This window comes from Periplaneta americana, chromosome 4 (assembly GCF_040183065.1).
Source record: "Periplaneta americana isolate PAMFEO1 chromosome 4, P.americana_PAMFEO1_priV1, whole genome shotgun sequence".
NCBI lineage: Eukaryota > Metazoa > Arthropoda > Insecta > Blattodea > Blattidae > Periplaneta > Periplaneta americana.
This window is the reverse complement of record NC_091120.1, coordinates 61,100,595-61,126,561: the sequence shown is the minus strand read 5'-3', so window position 1 is coordinate 61,126,561 and position 25,967 is coordinate 61,100,595. Positions and strand designations below refer to the sequence as shown.

The following is a 25,967-nucleotide window of genomic DNA, read 5'->3' as shown; positions in this document are numbered from 1 at the left end:
AGCATTTTTGATATCGGTTTTGTTGAAACTTTTGCTGCGGTTGCAACCAGTGTTACCACCCAAATGTGCCAATGATACTTTTATCGTTTGGATATATTTTAATGTTAAATGTGATCAAAATAAATTATTTGTAACAGTTATTAAATACACAACACAGTCTGAGCATAATTGCTAAGGATATAATTCATTTTTTAAATTTTCCTTAGCGTAGTTCCAAACAGGAGGGTTGCCAACATTGATTAAGTGAATATACTGTTGGTTATCATTTAAGTATATAGGCGTTTTTAAAAGCTTTATAGTAAAAATAATGTCAATTTCTGAATACTAGATACGACAGAAAAGCAAATAATAGATAAGGAAGCTTTCGCATGAGTTTCTTAATAATGCGAACATAACCACAAAATGTATATTGAGAAGTCAATACGGAGATGGAAACCTGCAGCATGACTGCGGCTGCAAAAGTAGCGCCTTGCGTGTGAACAGACTCGCAACCTCCAGTTGCAACTTTTGCAGCACTCGGGTTGCGCAGCACGAAAAGTAGCGTGCAGCGCGCTACTTTTGACTTACGTGTGAACACGACACGCAACTTTTGCAGCTGCAGTATAAAAGTAGCGCTGCAAAAGTAGCGACGTGTGACTGTACCTTAAGGCAGCTGTATTCAGATATAAACCTACAACTTCCATGTTAAAGAACATCACGCTTTAATTTGACCTCTCATCTCTTTAACATTAACAAAGACAACTCAATAAGATCGTGTACACCGCGTGAGACAATTTGTCAACAGTTCTGCAATGTAAGCAGCAGACGTTCCATCAATGCCGAAGCACCTTTGCAAGGATCAGTATACAGTATGTTTAGTTTTATCTACGTATCTTCCAACTTTCTGTCTGATCATTTTCATTGACACTGTCACTGTCGTTTTAATTATGGACTTTTCATCGAGTCATTTGACGAGTAGCTATAATAGCACAACGATGAAATTCATAAATATTATAATGCAAATGCACTTATACACATTTTAAATGTCACTCACTGTTTCAATTAACTTGTCAGTATTGGCTGGTCGCAATAGATATCAATCACATCTTGTTCCCTTAATCTAATCAATCAAAATTAGAATTCTTGTTCCAGAAGTAGAGTATGCTATTGGCGGACATGGCAATAATAATATTAAATTTGATAAAATTAAAATTAATAATAATAATAACAACAACAACAGTAACTATGGAAATAGCAATAATATAATACACTTATGCTACATGCATACATGTTTGTTTCAAACTATGACTCTAATGCAATGTTAAGTTTAAAAACACTTATTAATTTATGTACAGTAGTGGCAAAAAAATTGGACCGACCCTTGTAGCTGATTTCAGAGCCTTGTTCACTCCAGAGCATGACAGACTGGTAACTAAGACTTTTGTGGTTCGAATCCTGCCTGAGAAGGAAACTTTTTTTGTTCCTTATTCAAATTTATTCTCAATAATTTTCGGCTGCAGCGATATTTTACTACTTAATTAACTTATTATTCCCAGAACATGAATTTTACCAGCAATCGAAAAGTATTGGGAATAAATTTGAGTAAGGAACAAAAAAAAAAAGTTTCCTTCCCAGGCAGGATTCGAACCACGAAAGTCTTAGTTACCAGTTTATCGTGCTCTGGAGTGAACAAGGCTCTGAAATCAGCTACAAGGGTCGGTCCAGTTTTTTTTTTTTTTTTTGCACCACTCTACACAAAAACAGAGATTATTATATTATGAATGTAAAAAATATGGTATACGATGATGTCGCAAGTAAAAGAGACGAAAACGTTAATATCAACAATTAAATGTGTAGTATAAAGATTTTATACCTGATGTATAACATGTTAAGTCATTGACGGAATAACATTAAATCCTTTTATTATATAACAAAATGAGATTACAGTTTATTTCTATCAAATAAGTCTTCCCGAATCTTTTGAAAACACATTTTAAGTCAAGACATTGAAACAAACTTCATAAAAAGAGATTTAAATACCCTCTTATGTCAAATATTTGTTGGTTATCAAGATAATAAAATGTTTTTTTCGCTCTCCTATAAAATTGATTTTTTTGGCACACGAGATTGTTGTTCAACACCATCAATATTACAGTTGTGGGCAAATTAATAGAGAGATGATTCTGTGAAACCGAACAACCCCAGACATACAAAATTTGGAATCTAAACACAACTTACCAGGCAGCTATACTGATTTAACAACCAAATTACGACAATTTTTTTCGTTAACTGATCCTGAATATTGTGTCAGACATATCAAAAAGAAGTAAAGAAATGTAATTGCATGCAGTTTTCAAGAGGCATTTAGATATCTGCATAACAGTTAACTTATGCAAATTCAAAGTCTGTGTCATTCAAGATTATTTCGCAAAACAACTTCGGGTCGTAAGTCTACCATACACGCTGAGATAAGCTGCAATATTTGTATCGATACTCAAGTCTCGTATACATGTTGAGACATGTATTATTGTGTCAAATGACTACAGATTGTGATACCACTTCTGAAAAAATTGCGAAATAAATCTGTATCGGAAGGACTTGAGACGAAAGCTCTTCTAGGAATTTTTTGTAGCTTTGAGTGTGGCTTCAGTTACTGTTCTAAAGAAAAAGAAACGGAAAAGAAAGTGATTTCTCGTTTCTCGGAAGTTCAGAGTCCGTAATGAAACGTAATATTGTTTAAGATTTGGTGTTTATTATCTGCAAAGCGACTTACGGTATCTTTTCTGCGAATTTCTCACTTTCTTTACCTGTAGCCTGAAATCGCACTTCACATTTTTTAACTCTACATAATCTTTGTATCGGATACCATTCTTCGAATTTTGTAATATTAAGTTCGTCGAATGCGGCGTTTCTCAAATGTTTATCGGAATATATTTTATTATTCTTATCTTACACACATAGAAGCAAGAGAAAAATATTTATAAATTCTTCGCGAAATTTGTGGTCCATATCTGCTACAATCAAGAGTGGTAAGCCTAGACAAACTGAAGCGGTGGAATGGAATTTAAGTGAGAGGGGCACGGATGGCCCAGCACTGCAACCAGTTGAGATCTATTGCTAACCCTCGATATGGAATGAGTTGCGTGCCACAGATCCCCTACGCGCACCAACTCAACCACATGACTCCCTAACGACCGGTCCCTACAGCCGACAGAATCCATATACCATTCCTGCTTCGGCAACTTCCCCCAAGGCCCCCCTGTCGGTCCGAGGCGAAACTCCTCTCCCGAGTAGGTCCGCCTCGGATGCTCGTTGCAGAAGCCATCCAACGTCGTTTAGCTACATTCCACGGAAGCTGGTCTGGAGAGGCAGTAGTTCCGGGAAGCCGCCTGTAGAGTGATCTGAAAAACCAGAAACAGGATGATGGGGAAAGGATGATGGGGGAGGGAAGGAAGTGGCAAAGATGAGTGGGGTTCAAATCGCCTGATAAAGTTACCTGATATTCATCCATAGGAGTGAGGGGAAAACCCCGAAAAAAACCTCACCCACGCAACTCGTCCTGACCGGAAATCGAACCCGAGACCGCTGGGTTCGGAGTTAGACTCGCTAACCCCTCAGCCACAACGGTAGACACACACGCTGAAAGAAGTTGAGACTTACGTCAATATCACGGTGCTCGAATCGCGATATCCCATCAACGACGGGGTATAATTAGATACGACTAGCTACCAGTTAAAAATGATTGATATATGTAGTTTCTCCCGGTAAAAACTTACATCGTGAGACACTTACATCGATGCAAGTATCGTAACATATCCCAAGGAGTGTGGGCCAGTCATAGTCCGCATGTACACAGAGTACAATAATTATGTTGTTCTCTGAACTTCGCTTTGATTGATTGAAACCTATAAAATCATGAATCCACGAAAGAGCACATGAGAATGGGTATGAGAACTGCTACTGCTGCTGCTGCTGCTATTAGTATTACCTATTGAACATCTACTTGGAGGATTTGGTGAATAAATGTTTTCAGAACATGGAAGTTGTGATACTGTAGTAAGAGGAATTTGCATACAATTTGCTGATAATACTAAGGAATATGCTAACGAAGCTAAATGACGGCTGTGAGCAGTACGGGACGAAGACAAATGCAAAAAAGACGAAGACCATGTTTATCGGAAAAAATGAAGAAGGTAAACTTGGGAATTCGAAATGAGGCAGTAGAACAAGGGGGCAGCTTCAGATATTCTGGGTGTACTGTAAATAATTAGTAACATGAGTTCCTACCGAAAGTCAAAAGGAGGATGGCAATGGCAAAGGAGTATTTTCAGCAGACCTCTGGAAAAGTACGAGTACTAAGAGACTATGAATCGTATGTGGAGATTAAGAGAAAGATGGAGAATAGAAAAGATTGGAGAATTCTGGATTTGCAGTGAAAGACGTGCCTTTTGACAGAAAACTATGATGAAATTAATTATTACGGCAACATACTTTAAATTTTCTACCATTTCACTTCTCGTTTCCTCACTTTTTATTACGAGTTTTAAACAAACATTAGGCATTCTCGCCAAGTGTTTGCGAATTGACACGAAGTACGCGTATAGAGATAGATAAAGAAGGAATAGTGACAGGTTCTAAGAAAGACGAACTTGTGTCTTTAAGCTTTATATTATATTTGTGTACTTACTATAAAATGCACTGTTATAGGTTTAATTTGTGAGACCATTAAACATGCCTTACTAATTTAATGTACTATGAGTTTGTTTAAATCCATGAAATTAGTTCATTATTTGGTCGTAATGATAAACCCTATTTAACTCTGTTGTTCACAAACGTTGAGTTGCAACCTTGTTTTTCCGTCATCTCTGCCATACGCTACACTCAAAAGGTTCCGCAACTACTAGATTCAAATAGAATCAGCGATATTCAGAACATCGTTTTAATCTCATGCATATTACTTTCGCAACTTCTTTTTAGCACAACATCTTACAGACCTACTAATAAAGACGTATCACTGTGCAAAATATGACGTTCCTAAGCAACCTTCCAGTGTGCGGGCCCGGGTTCGATCCCCGGTCGGAACGAGTTGCCTGGGTGAGGTTTTTTCGGGATTTTTCCCTCACTCCTATAGATGAATATCAGGTAACGTTATCAGGCGATTGAAACCTCACTCATCTTAGCCGCTTGTTTTCCTCCCCTATCATCCTTTCATTCATCATCCCGTTACTTCTGGTTTTCAGATTAGAGACCTGCAAAACTGCGCACACAACCGGTTTAGATTCGTCCGGTCGGGAGCTCAACCGGCTACGATGACATCGGGCCGAATAACTCGGTTGTCGAGATATTACGCCTGATGTATTGCAGAGTAGACAGAACATCAGGCACATTTACATGAAAATAACGTTTTTCGAGTACACAACCGGAGTAACAAGGAAATTTACGTTGTCTTATTGAAAAAAAAAGTGTTTGCAAGTATTCTTACAGTTTATTCGACACTATAACACATATATTTTCCTTATTATTCTGAACTTGCAGTAACTTTATAAGTATCGTTTATATTTTAAACTTTTAGAGTTTTACTAATGAAAGTTGCTTATAGAATGTTAAACAATGTTATAGTTTTTCACAGAACAAGACGTGCACAAGCCATGTATATTTTTCTTACCAATAAACGCTATATAGCTGGCGTTTTTCGATACCAGTGTTAAACAGTATACGTCATAACTTCATCATTTGATTATGTCGTAACTCTTTCTCGTCACATATTGACTGAATCTTGTTCGATTTGTATAACCCAATGATCGATATTACATAAGTTCATGTAAGATCGCGAATTATTTAGAATACAAATCCCACACAGAAAGAAATGGTAAGGAGGAAGAAAATACGATCTCCAAATAACACCAGGTACATTTCATCATACAATAACTCTTTAACATTTTCTCAGTATACAAACAGAGTAATAATATTGAAGGATATTTATTATGTTTAATTACAAAAATATGTTTGCTTCAAATAGGAATACAAATAATTTGACACTTTAATACATTTATTTTTGTATTTCAAACTTGCAGTAATTTGACTAGTAACAAATAAATGAACAATGGACACAGTGGCATCGAAGGAAATAGACGTAATGTATAATGTGAAATATCATAATGTAAACATATTCAAAAATATAATTACAATTCATTATAGAACAAAATAGGAAATAAGTACATAAGTCCATTATGACGTTTGTACTTTAAACTAAAAAAAAATACCTCTAAAACAATAGTTGCATGCTTTTTAATTATTCTAATCAGTTGCAATATTATTTATTAAGAAATCAATTTAAAAAGATAAACAGTAATGTTATTTTCAACAATAAGATTACTTTGGCTCCCAATGGTTGTTGTTCTGTACAAAATAAGTATAATTTACACATTTCTAAACTACGAATAACAAAAGAATAGCAAGGTTTAGAAACAAATCATTCTGTCTAGAAAAGATCTACTTCAGAGAAAATATGTGTCATTCAAAGAACTATTTTATTACACACGTGCTAATATCAACTATTTGATGTTCACAATTATTATTAGGGCCTATTATCATAGACTACATGATCAGAGTTGACTTCTTGTGTTTATGTATTAATAAATCTGTTTTACTAGTCTAAAGTTACGCTCGGTGGAAACACTTATTCATGGAATGGCCAATATTCGTTTCACAAGTGTTGCTAGAGAGGCTAGAGTTGTTTGGTGATCTTTCCATCAATTTAGTATGTAGAAAATGAAATGAGCATAATGTGTAATGAGAGATATAATAAGTAAATAAATCCAAAATAGAATTACAATTAATCACAAAACATAAAATTAAATAATTATTAACTCTAAATGCATTCCTCCAAAACAGTAGCTATTCATATACAGGGTAGAAGTGAAATAACCCTGCAGATTGTACGGGGCGATAAGGTTCACTTAAATGAATGGAAAACCTATATTACGTTTAATTCTCTAGTCATAGTAAACATTCTAAAAGCATTGGTTGTAGTAGGTTTCAAAAGATATAAAGTTATTTTTGTTTTAGTTTTACTATTGATCGAGTTTAGTGTTTTAAGTGTGTCATTATTGTAATATTATAATTCAGTTTTCTAGTGTAAGCAAAAATTACAATCTTGGTAATTTGTGGATACCGAAAGTTTTTTTCTGCAATTTACGCTTTACAACGTCTGTAGTTTCACGCTGCATGCTGTTTGTTCCTCTTGATGATCCGCAGCTATAATATCTGGATGGTTCACTGTGATCTTCATTTTATACGCCAGAGTCGTTCACCCACAGAGAGATCGAATCAACTCGAATACACGTTAAACCGAATACTGAGGCAGTACGCAAGCAGATATACTTCGCATACTGCCTATAAAGCCAGGCGTTCAGTAGCGCTATGAAAGTTTGTTCGGCTTTCAACCGCTTTTGCAGGACTCTATTTCAGATCGCTCTACAGGCGGCCCTCCGAAGCTGCTGGCTCTCTCGACCGGCCTCCGTAGATTGTATTCAAGTAATGATGGATAGCTTCAGCAACGGAATTCAGAGCAGACCTTCTCGGGGGAGGACTTCCACCTCGGACCGTTAAGGGAGCCTTGGGGGGGGGGGGTTGCCGAAGTAGGAGTTGCACATAGACTCTGTTGGCTATAGGGACCGGTCGTTAAGGGGGTCAAGTGGTTAGATCGGTGCGCGTAGAGGATTAGTGGGCACGCAACTCATCCCATATCGGGGGGTGTACAATAGACCTCAGGTCGTAGTGCTATCAAAAAGGAGTGCGTTATATGGCAGTAAAAATTTTTAATAGCCTTCCTATCGATATAAAAAGTGAAACTCAAAATATAAAATTATTTAGGGCTAAATTAAAGAAGTACCTAATTTCTCACGCCTTCTATTCTGTAGGTGAATTCATGACATTCAATAACACTTCATGAAATTGATACTAAAACTATGTGTTTTACTAGTAGACTATATTGTAAATCTCGTCTGCATATATTTCATCTAGACTGTGACTATAAATTAAGATTTTATAATAGTATTAAGTTTTTTGACTTGTTCCATATTCTAGCTGTAAGCATGTATGAATACCATGGAATGTTAATAAATACAATACAATACAACAAAGAACAAACACAAGATGATAAATCTTGACTAGTGGAAGACAAGTAGATTTCCCCTACCCTATCCGAAATCGAAGCAGTTTATTCTAGATTTAAACTGAAAACGCACCTGCTTACGCAACAATAGAGGACCAAAAGTAATCAAAATCTGTAATCCAGATAATGATTTGGGATTGATCTAATTCAGACTTAGAAAAGTATACAAGCGTCATCTCTTCAAACAAAGATAAGATCTGAACGACTACTGTGAAATCTCTATCCTCACACTCAGATAACATTAGCGGATAAAAAAAACTTCTTCTACAGATGATGCTCGTTCCTACTTTGTTACAAAATGATTTGTCCAGAGAAGCAAGTATATGAACTTAATGTTGCTTACCTGCATGGGACACTGGCTATGAGTACAAGTGAACCTAAATGCACTTAACTGGTGTAGCTGAGAATGGCCTACAGGGAAGACAGCAATATGCTCTATGTTGCTGGAATACCTTGCACTCCTTCTCACTGCGCGCTACATCAACGAGTTAAAAGCGTTGTAGGGGTGGAGATTGTGGTAGGGGTAAGTTCATGCACGGATCTGAAGACGCACGAATGTAATGGGTAGGCTGTAGAGATGAACAAAACTAACTACCGCTGTCGCTCGCTGTGTTCGTTGCATTTGTCTTTCGAGTCTCCTCTCGTAACTCTCGTCCGCTTCGAGTCTCGCTCATCATTCTCGAAATAGCATTTGGTCCGCGTGGAAAGATTTCATAACTTTGAATAACATACATAATTGAAATAAATAACATTATAAATGTTTAACTGAGACACAAAGACAAAACAAAACAGTGTGGTAGTTATCAAAATATTCTGGTTCTATTATCAGATATTACCTAAGCTTATATAAATATAAAAAACAATTCTCAAATTAATTTACATTTCTAAGAAACATAAAACATAACGCTAAATAAAGCGTTAATTTTTTTTTTATTTTAGATTTTACACTTGATTTCAAACAAACGAAAAGAAAAATCCTATTCTTTTAATAAGGGCCTAGTAATTATATAAAGATTGGAACGGATTATTTTACACTGAAAGGTAGAGATGATGTTTCCAATTGACTAATTGTTTATACATATATGAGGCGTTCAGAGCTGAAGTGGATCAAGTCACAAAGTTTCATAAATTGAGTTTAATTCGTTTTCTGACTATCTGAAGTTGGATTTTTTTCGAGCAGTAATGGATCAAGTTTTAATTCCAAGCATTCGCCGGTAGGTGACACCAGACACTTTTGGCTTAGATTATTTGTTCACGATTTTCTGAACAATACTGGATCAAGTCACCAAAGCGTTGCATCAATTAAGATCACAATTGTTTATATTTTATAAATCTAAAATTTGAGAATGGAGCAATAAAATTTTTGCTAGTGAAATTAGATAATCCATTAGAGCAAGTTAACTTTAAGTTCTATTATCTCAAAACTACGTCTCATGGACTTGATCCACTTTAGCTCTGAACGCCTCATATAACAGTTGCCAAAATATCTAAAAGTTCAGTCTGGTCTGTGAGTATAAACAACTGTGACGATTCAAGGCTGCTTGACGTTCGAGGCTAGACAATTCCCGAAGTCTTGAAACGCTAACAAGCAGTCTTTATGTCGACCCGATGTAGTCAATATTGTCGTGCGGGCTTTTGGCTTTGCGGGCGCTATTAGTCTTGCTTTCTCGATCGTTGTTCAACTCTAGTAGGCTGGCACTTTCCGTACCATAACATAGGATTACAGTTATCTACGTGCATTCAGAGTATAGCTACTGTGTGGCAGGTGACTGCATCGAGTTAGTTAGCATCCGACGTAAAAAAAGTAGTTTTTAAAGCTCCTTTAAAGTGTCAATATTTAGGAAAATGGCACCAGGTTTACCTTTACTTCCAAGACCAGTAGTACTTCATTGGGAAATGTAGTTAAAAGATATTTTCATAGAATAGTGGACATAGTAAGTTCGCTTGATTCGAAATGCCTCAATCGGACCAACTCTTTCAAGATTTACTAACAATTCAAAGGTATTTCAAACATCACAATGTTGGAATCGGGAAACCTAGAAATTGTTTAAGCCCATTAATATGTTGATGATGTGTTCGAAAACCTTAAGGGGAGGGAGGTACATCTTTGACCTGCAAACATTTAGTGAAATTCATTTATAGGGTAGACCAGGGTAATTGTAAACACTTTTCACTTATTTCAAATATATTTCAACATTACACAACTCTCAGTAACGGTAAACATGACAAAGAAACATTGTGTTAGTTTTGGATCTTTCTTTTCACTGAAAATGGGTTTAAAATAATAAGGTTGACTTTTTTTCATCCTTTAATTTTCAGTTTACTTTTACCCCACCTGTTTACATTTACCCCTTTGAGAGGGGGTAATTGTAAACGCCAATTTTCGTACGGGCTATCAGACACTGAACATTTTTTGTTCTGTTTCAGAAGAAAGAGCTGTACTCCTTCCAACTCCAATTTTGGTCACTGGTACATTTCGTCTCTTTAACCTATGATATATGACGATGTAGGAACTCAGTACCTCTCCTGAGCTTCATGATAATTGTAGTTACTATTTTTCACATATGCGACAACCCTCTCTAAATCCTCTACAGTGTAGTTGGGTGGGAGTCTCTTTGATTACTGAAAAGTACGAAATGTAACCATAGTAAAACATGTTTACAATTACCCTCAAGCAATTAAAACTATGGGGCAAATGTAAACACGTTATAATTTAATTAACTGGGGTTATGGGAGTCTAAAAACCATTGTCATAAATGTTAACTACTATACATTACTCATAAAAACAATATATTCTTAAAAAATAGCACTGTACGTTTACTTAAAATGCCAAAAATGAAGGTGAAGCAAAATTCTTTCTCAACTTTTTTTGTAGACTCTTACAAAACATTCGTTCACAACTAAGCAGTTACTTCTATTTGGCGCCAAACTGCTTTATAGATTAGCCAACATGTTAATTTAAATATTCCCCCGAGTTAAAATTTTTATATTGACAGATTTGTACTTCTCACAGCATTTGTTTACAATTACCCCCTGTTTACAATTACCCTCATCTACCCTATATAGCTCAACTACTATAAATCTAAATGAACAAAAGTTGTCATGCTTAATATACATACACTACACTTTATAAAACACTATCCAAAATATTAAAATGGCTAATAATTATCTGTAAAAATAATATCAAATTCGCATAATTTTTTACAATCGTGAAGTATTTACATAATAAAATCTACAATTAATTAAATATCTGCATGATTCTTTTACTGAAATGTTTCAAAGACTTACATCAACAACATAGTTTAGGATCTTTTAACTATTTCTTCAAGAAGTATTTTTTCTTAGTCTTTACCTTTAATATTAAATTTCCTAAAATATTTGTTTAAGAAAACAAAATGTGATATCGATTATGTGTCCGAAAACCTTACAGGTGAAGCAAGTGCAGAACTAAAAGAATAACTGAAAAATATGTTTCTGAAAATGCAGGATTTTCTATTAGGCCTATACATCAAATCAGAGATGAAACTAAGGGCCAAATACGGTGTTAAAATTTGACTGTACTTGTATTAAATAAACGTGATATTCTTTTTTTCATTTCTTTTTTTTTTTTTTTCCAAGTTTATTTCCATCACGTCTTGTGACGTGGAAAGAACATTCCGGAATTCAAAGCATATTCTCCGAAAATACATTGGCCCACTGTGGGCCTCTTCTCCAAGCGAGTACCTGACAAGCCTCGTAGCTCTGAGCATCCGAAACCCCTACTATCAGTAAGAGTTTACCTCACCCAGCCTATTTTTAACTATTGCGGATGATAGATGAAATGGGGAGAACGAGAGAGTATTGGTGGAATGAAAGAGGGAAACGGCAGTACCCAAGTAAAGGCCTTTTCAATACCTGCTTTGTCCACCACAAATTCCAAACGATATGGCTGGGGATCGAAACTTGGCTGCCTGGGTGAAATACCAGTGGCAGGGCGCTGAGACAAAAAAACGCAGTTCAGACTCGCCCTTACATTAAAATAAAAACTACTTCACAGATGATTCTCTTTCGTATTTTGTTGGAGAATTATCTATCTAGTAAAGCAAGTAAATGAACTACACTATAATTATCTATATTGATAGCGCAAGATTAATGAAGCAAAATGTCCTCCTCCCACACAACTTACAAGTAAATCTACATTGTAAAGTTTGTCAAACTCTGAATAACTCAGAAATTTTAGAGTTTACGCAGAATGAATTCTGACAGCAAATAAACCACATCTCTGTTGCCTCTCTTACACAAAAGCCCACGCTATATTCAGCTTAAATGTTAGCTTATTCCTCTGAGCGTTATCGTGATAGTTTTCTACACTTTATCTCAAACGCCTCTTATAACATTAGCTAATCAAACATCCCGACAAAAAACTACATATTGTTGATTTCCCAAACATATAACATTTCCAAAAAAAAAGTTAATAAGAACTATAGTACATGCAAATAAGACGAAGACTATGGTCATAGGAAGAAAAATAAAGATGATAAACTTAAAATTTCTAAATGAGACAGTAGAGCAAGTGAACAGCTTCAAATACTTTGGGCGTACTATAAGAAGTAACATGAGGTGTTGCCGGGAAATCAAAAGGAGGATGGCAATGGCAAAGAAAACTTTTAATAGAAAAATGAGCATCTTCTGCGGACCTCTGGTAAAAGAACTAAGGAAGAAATTAGTTAAGTGCTTTGTATGGAGTGTGGTATTGTATGGGGCAGAAACATGGACATTACGACGAAGTGAAGAGAAGCGAATTTGAAATGTGGATATGGAGAAGAATGTAACGTGTGAAGCGGACAGACAGAATAAGAAATGAAGCTGTATTGGAAAGAGTGGGTGAAGAAAGAAGGATGCTGAAACTGATCAGGAAGAGGAAAAGGAACTGGCTGGGTCACTCGCTGACAAGTAAACAATCTGATGGGGGCAGATAAAAAAGTTATTTTTTTTTCTTTCACCATGTTTATAACGTCAAAAAAAGAGCTCATACAAATTTTGGCCACTCAAGACCGCAATTACGAAAGTCGTAAAAAAATAAGTTCGCCAGAGGCCTTTGACAAAAAGAAAACACAATTTCATTGGAAAAATTTATTGGAACAGACAAAGCAATATTATTGAACTATTTTTCAACACATTCCTCACCGGAATTGAGAGAGGTGTAGACGGCTGTCAACGCTGGTTCCGATGCCAGGCGCTGACTTCTACGACACAAGGATACCGGTACAAAAATTGATCCCATGGTTTGACAAATGTCTCAATTCCAGTGTGGGATGTGTTGACAAATAGTGTAATAATTGATCTAAATGAGGGATTGGAAAGCAATGGTGAATTGTTAATGTTTAGGTGAGGGGTTTGGACTTTTTCCATTGCTGGTTGTCACAATCAAAAATTAAGACACAACGTTTCGAAGGGTGGTTCTCCCTTCGTCTTCAGGTGGAAGGGAGGAGAGAAGAGAAAAAACCTACTGTTGTGATCGTTACGTACAGCTATTCTGTATGACTGATCGTTGATTCCTGGCTACGGTGGAGATTATAACTAAGAAATACCCGAAGTCATTAGCAGTATGTTGGCACTAAACCGAACGGAATAAAGAAGATGGGCGTGAATTGGCTTGTGTCTTAATTTTTGATTGTGACAATCAGCAATGGAAAAAGTCCAAACCTCTCACCTAAACATTAGTGTAATAATTGCTGTATCTGTTTCGGGTCATTCCATATCAAATCAACAAGGCGCTCAACCCGACCGACTCAGATTTCTTTCAAAATTTGAGGGTTTGTTTTACCTGCTACGCTAACTAAAACTGCCGAGTTTCATATGTCCTGTGCTTTTCGTTTTCTGTCAGTGGCGTTTCAAACATGAAGAAAAATCATATTTTTGTAAGCACGCCGCTTCAATTAAAATTATATATCTCAACAACGTCTCCAGATACATTTACAAAAATTGGGTGATACAGTCTTAATATGTGATAGTTTTTATTGCTTATATTGTTTTCTGCATGTATTCAATTATACTAAAAAAACATGGTGAAACAATTTCCATATATTCATATTTAAAAATGCGGGGGTTCTGTTTTAAGGAAAAAAATATATAGTACACCTCAATTAGTGATATAATGAACTGATAAGTTTCAACTTGTAATCATCATAGGTTATAAAGATAAAAATTATTATGTCACTGCAAGCGTAAGCTAACCGTATAAGTCGCGATAATTATGTCCCACACATTCGTTGTATTTAATTATATTTGATCATATTCTTAAATGTCACTATGTAATTTAACATGTAGTACATAATTCGATTTTTTTTAATTATTACCTCAACTAAATTATTGTCACGTGGATTTTGTTAAACCTGAAGTTCTGTAAGAAATGCTTATCTTTCATTGCTGAGATGAAATAGCCTGATCATCTTTCCAGACAGGATGCTGCGTTGATTCAGCTGCATTTTAAAATTGCTTAGCAAGTATAATACCCATCCTAAACAGCAGGACTGTATGAAACTTGTGTTCCAGGCACTGCGGTGGATTTTGCAAATCGAAGAGCAAGCATTTTTTCCTCTTCAGTATAGCTTTTTTCAGTCACATAAACGGTAGTAATGTTTGGGAGATGATCCCTTGTCCAGTCGTACAATTCCCTAGGTGTAGTTATTTGTTTATCGGATGGTCTCTGCAAACTAGCACAAGCCGCAAACCTTTTAAGTGTCCCACCTACAACGTCGCATGCTCTTTTGCCATACGATATGCAAAAATAATGCAATTCTGTTGGAAATCCAAAATCTTCTTCATGTAATGTGAGGTTCAGGAAATTTTTTCCTATTTTTATACTGAGCAGAGAATCCTTCGGAGAAATACATAACTTTTGTGGTGAATTACAGATGTTTGTTTTAATGACTCCATTAGATATTTTTGAAAAAGATGTACAGCTGTAGTGTCATATTTCGGGCAGTGAGAAATTATTACCAGATTTTTAAGAGAGACCGTATCGGATGACGATTCGTTATAATATATTACGAAAGTATGAATGGTTGTCTGCACATTAGTCCTGTGATATGACTGAATTTCATCTTCGATTACGAAATAGTTTTCAGCGAAGTCGCATAACACAACAAGCTGGCATGACTGTAGAAATAATTTCATATCACGTAGAAACTTACTTTGTTCAGATGATATAAATGAGTGAGTCAGTAAATCACTAAGTTTCTCCAAGAGACAGTCGAAAAATTTGTCTGTGGGTTTCATTATGGTCTCAAGCGTTGATCGGTCAGTCGTCATCCACTGCTTGTAGGTCAGTGATTCACTGAAGTTTTATTCGAAACATTTCTCTAACCCCTCTCTTATTTTGAATGGTTCAGGATATTTTGTACATTTCCTGAACAAGAAATTTATATGAGGAGGATTGCACACCATAGTAGCCAAGAAATGTTAATAAGTTGGAAGGTATAAAGAAAAATTTTCTAGAAATCCACGTAGACCTAAAATTTAATAAATTGCTTCCGGCATAAGTTTTACATTCTGATAAGGACACAAACACAGACAGTATAGTTCCACTAACTCCAGCTAGAATACAATTTCTTGGTCTAAGAGCTAAAAATTTGGAGAATATTACCTTCATTTCAGGGTTAGAACTTTTAAACACTGCATATAATTCATTTCTGCTCATGTGATTTATTCCCTGATTCTTTAATCACAACAAATATTTCTTATCAGGCATCATTCTGCTTATCTCGTCAGAACAACAGAATTCTTTAACTTTACCGGCAACAGCCGCGAGCAAGGGTTTTCCAGGTTTCGGATTTGGTGAACACAAAATTCCCTTTCCCTTTGCCAGGACTTTTGCTTTCCGAATTATATATTCGAAAGCTGAAAGAAACTCTTTTTTATATTATTTACGCTCCAGCTTTTAAGTAGTAGTGTTAAAATGGTGATTTTCTCACTTTTACCTGAATTTTGAAAATTTTCCTGCAACTGAGACAAAATTTCAGAATCAAAAAGGTCCTGGTTCCTCGGCGTCTTTAATATCGAAAACTTTATCTTTTACAATATTTTCAAATTTCTGTCTCTTAGGGGAGAGTCGGGTAGTATCGGACAGTGAGTTTCTTTCATCTACCACACGATGATAGTACCTGATTGACATGGTTACGTTTCAGTAATGTCGCATAGAGAAACGTAACCATGTCATTCAGGTACTACCATATGGTGGTAGATGAAAAAAGCGCACTGTCCGATACTACCCGACTCTCCCCTATATTTCTCTTGATGTAGCCTTTTTTGTTTAATAAGGAACACACCTTGGTCAAAAAGACTTGTATTTAATTAACTTACATTTGCTGTAGAATCGACGTATTCTTCATTACTAGAGTCATTCTGAAGATTCTGCGTAATAGCATCATATTATTTTTTTTTTCTTTGCGACACATAGGGCACACCTTTTGTTCCTGTTTTAAATCAGGAAATACATTAAGTATCCACGATATAACACTTTTTAAATTGTTCCTCTAATTACAATGCCCTGATTTCTCGAAGGGATTGCAGCAAACATAGGCCTATAACTTAAAACGCGACTCCATTACATTGCACAAAACTATCACATACTACAAAAACTAACGACAATGCACTTGAAAGAGATCGCACGTTTTGTATAAATTGAAGACTGTATAAACTGCTACTCATGACGGTCTGACAGATCGACGACGCAGATAATCAGACAAGTACGAACTCGCGCGCATGCAGTGTTGGTGTAAGATGGGTTTAAGTGCTACAAACCAATACACTGATATATTTCTTTACTGATATTCCTGAAATGTTTCCAAAATGAAACTTACACCAAGGGGAGAATACTCTTACCTCTATAACATACAATTTTCGCGAAATAATTTATGATCCGCATTTATAGATATTCAATGTTAAAATGTGTTTCACGTGACCATTCAATAAAGAATTAATTTCTTTGATGCAAACCTATTTTTATTGAAACGTATGATCCCTTAGCTTTAAAATAAGCCCAAGTTTAAGATTCTACCTCAATTAGAAGAGAAGTTATGAATTATTTTTGTTGACGTAGTATGCGACATTTTTACATTTTTTCTCATATTGACAGAATTGCTGTATGGATATCGTGCATTATTGAGAGCTAAAATGTTACATAATTAATTAACTTAAGGTTCTTTACCATCCCACCAAATTTAATGAAAATCTGAGGTGGTCTGGTTGAAAAGTCCACTTTTTTGTGTTGATTTGACATGGAATTGCCCTTTCAATAAATCTTTCCATGCAATTGTGTTTTTTTCTGTAAACGGCCCCAGGGAAAATCACTTTCTGGACGGCTTCGTAATTGCGGTCGAGTGGCCAGAATTTGTATAAGCACTTCTTTTGACATTATTAACATGGTGGAAGAAAAAAATTTAACTTTTTTATCTGCCTCCATCAGAATATTTGCTTCTGATAAGAAACTGCCTACTGAAGGATGCTCTGGAAGGAATGGTGAATGGGAGAAGAATTCGAAGCAGAAGAAGATATCAGATGTTAGACGACATTAAGATATATGGATCATATGCGGAGAAAAAGAGGAAGGCAGAAAGCAGGAAAGATTGGAGAATTCTGAGTTTGCAGTGGAACACCTGCCTTGGGCAGAAAACTGTGAATGAATGATAAGAATAAGATAGTGTAAGAACACACTTTCTAAAGAAAAAATAATGAACCACGTAATAATGGTTCGAATAATTTCATTTGCTACATTGACGAAGTTCCAAAACAATCGAAATGAAACTATTGGAAATGTCTATCGTGGGATTAAACTTCATTCTCTTGTGAATAAAATTGCATTTTTATATTTATGTTAATCTTATGTTTAATTGAATTCCAGCGATTTCAAAACTATTCTGAATCTTAAGGGGAGAATGTAGGTATCGGTAGATGCCTATTTCCACCATGTTAAATTGGTGCAATTTATGTACCTTGTTCTCTGAATGTATTTAAGGCAGAATCATGTAATTTTGCACACTAGAAGATAAGAATGTTTTTAATCATCCTTGGATTTTTTAGATTATAATGTTATAAATACTGAGATTTGTCACCAAACATACATGCATTCTCCCCTTAAACAATTATTTTAAATTCTCAATCATCATCACGATCATTACGAGTATAAGGTAGATTCATCGCCTGTGGTGCATTTTGGATAGTGTCCGACGAACTCAGTGGTCTAGACCTACGCTTCTAAATCACGCGTCCTTGCAAGGAAACTTGGAACAGTGAACAAGAATCTATGTGAGCTTCAACCCTGTTGATCACATGTCTCATTCCGTTTTCTACCGTTCCTTTGAAGCAACTTAAGAGAATTCTGAAGAGAAAAAGCAGAAAATAGACGTAACTTACTAGACGGACGGACGGACGGACAGACGGACAGACGGACGGACGGACGGACGGACAGACAGACAGACAGACAGACAGACAGACAGACAGACAGACAGACAGACAGACAGACAGACAGACAGACAGACAGACAGACAGATAGATAGATAGATAGATAGATAGATAGATAGATAGATAGATAGATAGATAGATAGATAGATAGATAGATAAATAGGAGTGCATTTATTGATACATAATAAATTATACAAACTCATGTACACAAGATCCTTCGCACGAGCCCGTACGGCCATTCGTGCTATAACTATGCACAGTTTGAATTTTCAAAGAAAACAAAAATAATACTACTAATAATAAAATATTAAAACAACAGTTATTATTATTACTACCGTTATCATTAATTATCATAATTACACAAAAATAATAAAAATAAAATAAATGTAAGATATGAAAAGAAAAAGAACACAGTGAAACATATATATATATATATATATATATATACACATATATATACATATATATATAAACAATTCAATTCTTTATTGAAACTGCACCAAGTAATCCAACTAATAAATATAAAGGTAATACATAAAAAAACATACACACGCAGTAAAATACAAATAGAAAAAAAGACACAATAAATACAAAAAGAACATTACCCCCTAATTACCTCATTCGCTCAGTGTTAATGCTACTCATTACAACACTAGCTACTATATAGGAGGGAGACAACCGTGTCGAAAACCTCGAGATAAATTAAATAGAAAATGGAGCGAGATGCAGCGTGGAAAATCACGTCGCACGAAGTTCATCTTACACTTCTTTTTTCATGGTACTACGAGTGACATCAGAGTTAACCTTATATTTCAAATCGTTACAATATTTCACTCTTGTAGGTCGAAATACAGAAGTTTGAAATCAAATGGTTCTGATTTCCACAGAAAACCATACAATACACAACATATAGATGGTGAATTATTGGAACTTTAAGGGTTTTGTTTATGTTACCTCGGTCTTAACAATAATAAGGTGGCAATTGGAAGAACTATACACTACATCCTGAAGAAAGAAATAGACCTAATCTTGACAACATATTTCATCTGAATTTTCACATGATGAAAGAATATCTCACGTACTGTATCTACCTAGTAACCATAATGAATACAACTCTGAAATATTGGCGCGAGAATTACGTCACTTACTATGATAGAGCGTTTTCACAGAAAGATATAGAACTTGGAGAAGGTGTGTATGTTTACTCTGTCGTTCATCTTCACCCTATCTCATCACCTTTGCAATCGATAGTAGTATTTCCTTCATGTCATGAGGATGTCAGATAAAAAACAGACAAAGCAATTAATAAAACATCAGCCTACAGTAAGAACCTTAGGACGCTCTTTAGTAGGGTTAGATCTCGGACAGACCAATAAATTCCTCAGATTTGTAATTGAAAGTATTCCAACAAATATATATAAATTATTTGAATTTTAAAAATAAACGAACCAGCAGATGACTGAAAGCAAGTAATGGTCTCTTAAACTAATTTATAGTAATTTAGCAATTACTTCTGATGAGAAAAATTAGTAAGTATACCCGCATAATAAGCTTTAATATTTTGATAATAAATTAAGAAATGTTTAAAAGATAATTATTTTAGTTGATTATTTAACGATTTTGTATCAACTACTATAGGAGTGAGCGCGTTAGTTCTATCTCAATTTTTAAGCTTCCTTTTTTTTGTTATTACTCGACCAAGGCGAGTGGAGCCGCGGGCGTAATGTGAACTATCGCGATGCAGTATTACGAACGTAGGGGCAGTAGCGCCACGGCTCCGGGCTGCACTGGCCTTGGTTGAATAATACATTCACAAGATATATATATATATATATATAATCACTGCTATGAATTCATTTTATGAAATATCACATTTATTCGCTTCCAAAACATTTTTTGAAAATATTTTTTCTATAATTCATAAAATAAATATTAGTAAAATAAACTAGCAGCATTTCTTACCAAATAAATGCACAGAAACATACAGCTACCTCATAAATATTTGCAGTAACAACTTCATCGAGATTGATTAATATTTGGCATAAAAAAGATGGTGTTGAATCAAGAAAAATAAACTTACAAAAAATGGATTTTAAAGTAAAATGAACACATACCTATTAAAATTCTCCTCCGCTATATTCATCTAGTAACTTCAGGAGACCAACTTTAGAACAAAAAGTTACTAGATTTGTAATCAGAAATTAGTAAAAAAGAATTCTTTAAAGAAAAAATAATTTTGACAGCTCTTCTACGTTAATTTAAAAAAATGTTAAACATACTTGTAATCAGAATTGAATTAAATCCACTTGGGGTATGAAAATGTACAGTAATGGCAAAAAAAACCGGACCGACACTTATAACGGATTTCAGAGCCTTGTTCACTCAGAGCACGATAGACTGGTAACTAAGACTTTCGTGGTTCGAATCCTGCCTGGAAAGGAAACTTTTTTTGTTCCTTACTCAATTTTATTCCCAATACTTTTCGATTGCAGCAATATTTTACTAGGCCTACTTAATTAACTTATTATTCCCAGAAACATGAATTTTACCGGCAATCGACAAGTATTTGGAATAAATTTGAGTAAGACAGGATTCGAACCACGAAAGTCTTAGTTACCAGTCTATCGTGCTCTGGAGTGAATAAGGCTCTGAAATCGCTACAAGGGTCGGTCCGGTTTTTTTGCCACTATTGTACATATTGTCAATAAAAACATTTTGGAAAATTTTCATGATTTTCAGTGAAGTCTCCCCTTAAACGCTCCACGTCATTAGAAAAAAAGCAATAGCAATAATTTGCATAATCCTGTATCACATAGGCCATATTTTATATTTATAATTTATATCCAGTATTCCAGTATTATTTTTAATACATCCCTAAAAACACTGTTGTAACTCTAAGGTCATCTACCTCGGTAGAATTGGTTAACAGTGAGATGGTACTTGGCAAGATGATCCGAGATATGCCAAGCTATACTTGAAATTCGCTTTACAGTTCAGGAAAACAACAGAAAAATCCCTACCGGATAATCCGCCCAAACGTATTTAAACCCACGCCCAAGGCAGCCTCGAAACACGAGGTTAACTAGCCCTTAAATATAATTTCCTTAATATTAAATGTTTATTTAAATGTTTTATTTTCATTCTTAAAAAAAACCACATCCCCTACCCGTCACAGTAAAATATAAATAAAATTAGATCAGTTATCGTTAAAGGCAGTAATACACAGTGGTACTCTCTGTAGTTTAAAAGGATAACAGAATGAAGATAAATCTCTTTTTAAACTAGGAAAACCAAGTGTACACTGAGAAACTAACATCCCTGGTACGATGAAGATTTATAGTATTAAACAAACAGAAAAAACTAGTAGAGAAGCGAATAAAATGTAGTCGGAAACTAAAGTTCCATGAATGTAACTAGTAAATGTGTATTCATCAATATATTACCCAGCCTTTAGCATCCTCAAACAAGAAGAGAAATATATCACAATGATTTAGTAGAAATATATCTCCATTTCACAACGATGGTCGATTTCTTTTTAGCTTTAAGCTGTAGGAAGCAATGGTTATGACTTGTGTCTAATGTTGATCTAAAATCTTCACCAAGAGTTTTGCACGATGAACGGACCGAAATATCCAATTCCTGATAAGAATAAAAATATAATTTCGATATTTTATCTAACATCCATTCAACTGTTACTCCAAAACACAGGGTGAACCATAAGTAATGTCATTAATTTCAGAGTGTTAAAAGTTGTGTAATCAAGTTGTATAACTTTTCGTTCTGGAAAAGAATTTTGAAAGGTTATATTTGTTCGGATCAAATTTCTGCACATTTAAAGGACAAAACTAAAATTCTTTCAATCATTCATTATCATAATACACTGCTCTCTTAAATTGAGTGAGTATATTGGGAATCAAATCAATGGTTTTCCCAAAACACGTTATGAAATGTTTCATATAAAACAATTTTTATCTTGAAAAGGAAGCAAAAAACGAGCATTTATTGTATTAAACGTTTTTGTTTGAAATATTGAAAAAATATCATGTGAAATTAATTAATTTACTTACGGTTTAGCCTATATATAGGATGTACATATTATGAACTACCAAACTTACAGGTCTATACATGTGATATCGAGATAGTAAAGTATTTTGACAGGATGAGTACAAGGATTTCTTCATTATATTACCCGACATTCTTTGAGCAAAACCTATAAAAAAAAATCATCTAATAAAGACGGATTCGAAATCGCGTTCGAGCGCAACCTCGGAGGAAGAGTCGATCAATCTAAGAAGAGATGGAATGATCAACTTTAAATTTAAACAGTATTCTTAAATTACACATGAAGATGGAACAGCCCTTAGGGCTTAATCCGTGCTCTTTATGATAATGATATGCTTCATTAGCATGATTAAATTATAATACCACAACAGTCTATTCCCCTTTTATTACATAAATACGGAACACTGGAGTTTTTTTTTTACCAGCATGAATTAGCCTTTTCTGAAAATACATTTTCGTTGCGACCGGCGTGGTCTAAGAGTTACTAAGTGGGGATCGTACTCAGATACTGCTTCCGGACGTGGGTTCGAATACCGCCTGAGCTGATTACGTTATTGGATTTCTTCCAAAGTTTCTCCCAAATGTGAGTTAATTCCATTACGAATTCTCGAACTCATCCCTTCTATATAATCACGATGTTGCTAATTCCACCGAAGTTAGAATCATTACAGTTGATTTAGCGTCGCTAAGTAATTGTTAAATATCAATTTAGCCATTCCTCATAGTAATTCAATGCGAGTAAACAGCTGGTAAAAGCGTCTGTCTCATCCTGAACATACGCCGACTGAAGATTAAACATGGTGATTCTGTACGAAAGGGGTACATGGTTTTAGTGGATGCAAAATTTGCTCTAAAACATTATTTTTAATATCACTATGCTTAAAATGTGAGAATTTATTAAATATAAAGACATTTCGAGCGATATTTACTTGCTAGAATATATAGGTCCAGTAGATAAACATGAAAAGAAGTGACAATGCAATAAAGCTTATATGTCACTTATCTTTTCCCTAATACAACCTATTATAACCTTGACATTGTCTTCGGTCTATTGTCACTTACCAATCCCCTCACCTAACCCACTCAAAACTTGTCACCTCACAGTACTCCCTCCTGTCACTCAGAATTTGTCACGGTCCTTAGCCTTTTATTGCTTAGCTATCAACACATCTAACTCACTCTAACCTTGCCACAGTGCTCAGCTTCCTATAACTTATCTATCCCCTCATCTAACCCAATTTAACTTTGTCAAATATACGATCTCCTATTACTTATCTCGTCATCTAAATCACTCTAACTTATCAAATTCCTCGATCTTCTGTCACTTCTCTACCCCCCTATTATAAACAACTAAAAATTTATCACAGTCCTCAGACTTCCATAACTTAGCCATTCGCTCATATAACCCGATCTAACCTTGTTACAGTCCTAGGCCTCTTGCCACTTAGATATCCTCTCATCTAATCCACTCTAAACTTGTCATACGTCTCGATGCCCTGTCGCTTAGATATTCCCTCATGCAACCCACTCTAACTTTGTCACAGTATTCGACCTCCTGTTACTTAGCTATCCCCTCATCTGAACCATTCTAACTTGTCTCACTCCTCGATCTCTTGTCACTTGTCTATTCCCTAATATAACCAACTGAAAATTTCTCACAGTCCTCAGACTCCCATCACTTAGTTATCTCCTCACCTAACCCGCTCTAACCTTGTGATATTCCTCGCCTCCTGTTACTTATCCATCCCCTTCTAATCTTGTTACAGTCCTCGGCCTCTTGCCACTTAGATATCCTCTCATCTAACCCTTGTCACCTTGTCACACGCCTCGACGTCCTGCCGCTTAGCTATCCCAACACGTAACCCACTCAAAATTTGCCACAGTCCTCAGCCTCCTGTCATCTAACTCTCCCTCAATTGACTCATTTTAATCTTATCAGAGTCCTGGTCTCATGACATTTATCTATCACATCTAACCCATTAAAAATTTGTCGCAGTCCCAGCCTCCTATCATTTTGCTATCACTTCACATAATCTACTCAAAATTTGTCACAGTCCGCAGCCTCCTATCATTTTGCTATCCCTTCACCTAATTCACTCAAAATTTGTCACAGTCCTAGCCTCCTATTATTTTGCTATCCCTTCACCTAATTCACTCAAAATTTGTCACAGTCCTAGCCTCCTATCATTTTGCTATCCCTTCACCTAATTCACTCAAAATTTGTCACAATCCTAGCCTCCTATCATTTTGCTATCCCTTCACCTAATCCACTCAAAATTTGTCACAGTCCTAGCCTCCTATCATTTTGCTATCCCTTCACCTAATTCACTCAAAATTTGTCACAGTCCGCAGCCTCCTATCATTTTGCTATCCCTTCACCTAATTCACTCACAATTTGTCACAGTCCTAGCCTCCTATCATTTTGCTATCCCTTCACCTAATTCACTCAAAATTTGTCACAGTCCGCAGCCTCCTATCATTTTGCTATCCCTTCACCTAATCCACTCAAAATTTGTCACAGTCCTAGCCTCCTATCATTTTGCTATCCCTTCACATAACCCACACAAAATTTGTCACAGTCCGCAGCCTCCTATCATTTTGCTATCCCTTCACATAACCCACTCAAAATTTGTCACAGTCCTCAGCCTCTTATCATTTTGCTATATCTTCAACTAACCCACTCAAAATTTGTTTCAGTCTTCAGCCCCCTTCATTTAACCCTCCGCTCATATGACTCGATCTTATCACAGTCCTTGTCAGCTGTCACTTATATCTCCCATTTAACCCACTCAAAATGCGTCACTTCATCTAACCTTGCCACAGTCCTCGACCTCCTATCTCGCAGCTATCCTCTCACCTAATCCACTCTAACCTTGTCACATGCCTCGACCTCCTGTAACTCAGTTATCCCCTCACCTAACCCAATCTAACCTTGTAAGTTATCACAGTCCTTGTCCTACTGTTGCTTAGCTATAGACGCATGTTTCCATGCTGTGCCGTAAAAACAACTATTGAATAAACTGTGGAGTATATGTCAATGACCGTCAAACGAGCGGGCAAATCCTGATTGGGGCAAGTTACCTGGTTGAGAGTTTTCCGCGGTTTTTCCTGAACCCAATAAGAGCTGGGTAACTTTCGTCATTAGACCCTGGACTTATTTCGTCGGCATTATTACCTTCCTATCATTCAGACGCTAGATAACCACAGCAGTCGATAAAGCGTCGTAAAATAACCCACTAAAAAGTAATAACTATTCAATTAAATGTCTACGTTAAAACATCACGGCCTATATTACGACTGTTACTTC

At 35.6% G+C, this 25,967-nt stretch overlaps 1 protein-coding gene across 1 annotated transcript in view; it reads right to left on the bottom strand.

Annotated features, from left to right (window-relative positions):
* Nucleotides 1–25,967, bottom strand: part of LOC138697839 (atrial natriuretic peptide receptor 1-like) — a 2,249,689-nt gene that overhangs the window by 2,221,263 nt on the left and 2,459 nt on the right. The window lies entirely within an intron of this gene.